Source organism: Cucurbita pepo, unplaced genomic scaffold, assembly GCF_002806865.2.
Source record: "Cucurbita pepo subsp. pepo cultivar mu-cu-16 unplaced genomic scaffold, ASM280686v2 Cp4.1_scaffold001363, whole genome shotgun sequence".
NCBI lineage: Eukaryota > Viridiplantae > Streptophyta > Magnoliopsida > Cucurbitales > Cucurbitaceae > Cucurbita > Cucurbita pepo.
In genome coordinates, this window is record NW_019647537.1 from 1 (window position 1) to 4,093 (window position 4,093).

At 38.0% G+C, this 4,093-nt stretch overlaps 1 long non-coding RNA gene across 1 annotated transcript; it reads right to left on the reverse strand.

The window, feature by feature from the left end:
* Positions 1-152: 152 nt before the first annotated feature.
* Positions 153-4,072, reverse strand: LOC111786300. The gene is made up of 2 exons (XR_002813772.1): positions 1,068-4,072; positions 153-509 (listed from the first exon to the last, which is right to left on the reverse strand). It is a non-coding gene; the product is annotated as an uncharacterized LOC111786300 (long non-coding RNA).
* Between the last annotated feature and the right edge of the window lie 21 nt (positions 4,073-4,093).

Here is a 4,093-nt window from a genome sequence, read left to right on the forward strand (position 1 = left end):
TTTCATATTGATAATAATAACTTCCCGATTCCTCGGGATTTATTTATCAAATTTCTAGAGGAATCAGTAACATAAAAACCTTATGAAAAGTGAAGACTTTTTTTTTCTTCAGATTCATGGAAAATAGAAGGACTAAAATAGAATATTATCGATTATCGAAAGCATAGAAATCAAAATGACATGTCATTTTCAAAATATAACTGAAATGTGTTTCGTAATCCGTCTACTGTGGTGATGAAGTTGATCTAGAGTCTTCAAAGTCCAGACCTTTCAAGAATTCAAATGAAATGTATCATTCTTTTTCGAGTAGTTGAGAACCATTCTTCTACACGCAACCATCGATATCGAACAAGTTCATATGTAATCAATGTTTCATTTGATTTGAGATTGTACCATATGGATATGGATTGGTAAGAATCTTGAGTTGAGGAAGATGCAAAGAATCTTATTCTTCTCTCCCTTGTCAACTGATCTTCAATTCAAACCTTGTTTAGGAGAACTTGAAGAAGCTGCAAAGAAAAAACTTGACTTTTCAATAAGGGAGGATGATCTTGCACTTCTATGAGGCATGTGATTCCCTGCTAACATATGAAGCTACACAAATCAAGCTACATGCACCCAAATTGATTAAAACTGAGTCAGAATGTCTTTCATAGACAGGCAACAAGTCTTTTTAATATGTTATGTCAACAGTCACGAAAGAATTTCAAAAACTTCGATCTCTTTCTCGCTCCTCTTCCCTTCCACAAAGAAAGGACAGGAGCCAAGTGACGATAACATGATGTAGGGTTTATTTGGAATGACTTTCCAAACTCTAAAAATACGTAAGAACACTTTATACAGACTAGTAGAGACGTTAAGCACTTAGAAATTCATTTCAAACAGACTAGTAGAGACGTTAAGTATCTCGCTCCCTAACTCCCATTAGAATCTTAGACAGATTGTTCAAGTTTGATTCATAAAGATGCTGAGTTTTTTTCAATGCACAATAAAGAGAACAGAAATCAAGCAGAAGAAAAGTGAAACCATCAGGAAAGGAAACAACAAGAGGACAGGAATCACAATACCTAGTTGTAAAGCTTTAGTTATGAAGCTTGATTGCATCCAGATTTCTTCTTCCTTGAGGGCCGTTTGAGTACCATGATGATGTATAATCTCCAAAAATAACTTCGCGGTATCTAAGGGGGGAAGACTCACTGACAAGCTCTGCAGCCGGAGATATTTTTACTGACTTCGGTGGATCATGAAAAGCAGAGATCGAGAGTCTTGCCCTGCTAGAGTTTGTAGTCACTCTATGCTCCGCACTCTTGCACTTTCCATTAGTTAAAATCTGCATGCAATCGTATGCTATTGAAGTTCCTAATTATCTTGATAATAGAACCAAATATTGAATAAGTTATAGAAGAAAAGAGAAACTCCTCACACATAAACAGGGTGGCCAGACACATTATCAGTGAAGCAAAAATGTCAAACACATTAGTGACTGTAATCAAAACAAAATGCTGGTGTTGATAGATAGAAGTTATAGACATGCCTGTATGATCATATCAAGCCATACAAATGTTTGCAAGCAATGCCTTTCTTGACAAAGTTCTACTTTAATTATGAGGCTGGGAGCATGGGAGATTTAAGAGCATCTAGGCCAACTATAGAGTAGACAGGAAAAACTGTCATAAGCAAGTTTCAACATGGATTGATGACTAATTGAGGTGGGTACCAACTTCCTTCATGACAAACAAACAAAAGGCAGGCGCTCAACTTTAGATATGTTAAGAACAGACAAAAAGTAGGATTCTAAGTCTCAAATTGGTGTCGGGTCCTTAATCCTTCATCATATGTACACAACCTCAAAAACCGATGCAGGGAAACATATAAATCAGGAAAGCTCAGAGCGGACATCTGGAGAGATTGAGGAAACTTCTATGTTATCGGTTGGGTTGTTCAAGTTCCACTAGACTCCCAGCTGAAACTCATACAGAGGAAACTTTTACAGGTCGTAATTTTGGTAATACAGGATAGTCTCACTGTAGACCGTTCATCAATGACAAAGTAAATTGATAATCGAGGCCAGCAACTTGGTTGTCTTGCTCCATCTTGAGATATGCAACAGTCATGCTACACATCAAAATGCTTAGCTGAAATTGGAACAGGATGTTCCCCACTGGCCTAATTCTTAACAAACAATGGCTCCATTGAAGACAAATCCTCATTAAACCTAGTGGAAGCACTCTAGCCCCAAAACGACAGCTACCCACAATGATATTTAATTCCCAAGCCATTACAGCAAAAAATTGGTACATGCCAAATCCTTAATCAAGTGAGGGTGTGCAACCCCATTGCATATTCTCAGCCAGTAGCAACAGATAGAAGCCAAAAACATAAACACTAATCTCACAAGACATGCAAGCAAGTGGGTTTCCTATTCACGTTCTCACTTGGAATCTAAATAAGAACCGTGTACTACCCACCACATCAACCCACACATTCTTCATGAGCAGACAAATAATCCAGTTCACGGGAGATGATGGATCACACATTTCGAATTAATTATGTGCAAGATGATCAGATAGTACAATGCACAATTTTCACACTATAGAGAAAGACGCATCATTAGTGGAAGTCAATGAAGAGAACTATAAGGACCCTGTGATAAGATTAAAGGGCCACTAACCAAGCAATACCAAATATCTTATGCAGCTGCTCTCCAATCTACCCCACCCATGACCATAAGTACTCTGATCAAGCATCAATCTTGTAAGGAGCATGGATCTTCCTGCCAGAAGAGAGTCCCAACCAACCTCTTCTTCCAGTCAAAGGCATCACCAAGCCAAAAGGGTTTAAACCTAGAAGTAGCAGCGGCAAAGGATACATCCTTAGTATCCTACTGTGGCCAATATCACCGGGGAGATTCACTCTACTTCAGATATGGTGAGGAAAAGCACTGCCAAGATGTGTAAGGCTTCTCATCCATAAAACCAAACATGGGCTCCTGAGAAATCAGCACCATATTCACGTCCGCTTAATGAGTACTCAAATACAGGAAGATGATATCAGAAAAGAGAATTAGTACCTCATGACTTCTAACATGCTAGGATCAGATTACAACCTCTAGGAAATTAACTAACTCCTTAGAGAATTTGGGACACTCAAGTTTTCCCCAAGCAGAATAGTTCCAAAATTCTGCAAACTCCCCCACCTCCTTCTCTTCACTTAATAAAATTGCAGTGCTTGGGTGTGATGAGAAAAAATAGAATTTAAAACAAAAAAGAAAATCCTACACCTAATTACTGAACTGTCCTCCGCCGTAGACTCAAGTGCACAGAGTTTATTAGACAATTACCCCACCATCATCTTGTGTAGAGCTATAAGCTATTCTTCTTCCTCATGTATGGATGGTCTATTATGGCCCCTCAAACTTCGATCTTGTTCCGAAGCTTGAAGTTTGAAATTGTTGGTATAGGAGCCCAATTTATCAAGCAGAAAATTAGTAGCAGATTTAGTAAAGTGATAGATAACTTTTCAACCAAGCCTTTTCTATCGAATATTCTGTCCAAACATTAGCCTCCTCATATGTCCAAGTTCCTCTCTATTTATAACCCTGTAATCTGACAAACTGACTAAATAAGGACAAGTATCTGTCCCGTCCTCCAAGAGTCCTCCCATATTAGATCATTACCTTTGCATAAAGAAGTATAAATAGTGTAGTTGAATAATAATAATTAATGAATTAATATGAGATTCACATTCCTTCCAAAAAGTACGAGATTCATAAGCCTTCGCCTCTGGAGTTGACATCATATAGAAGCCGCTGTAGTAAAACATAAAGTCTATATAACACGTGAATTTTGACCATTCCAAGGGAAGCTAAAAGTAAAACTCAAGAGTCAAAGGATTTCTTGAGTTCTGAGGATGATGTTCTACTAACTTGCAGATAAACAATCAGTAGACTGAAGATAATTAGCTCGGGTAAAGAGAGCAGCAGTATTGAAGGGCAAGAACCCAATTCAATTCACAAAAATACATGAACCTAGACCATTGTCTCTGTGGCCAATACCATATTTTTCATTAAAGAACTGATCGGCACCCAAGTAAA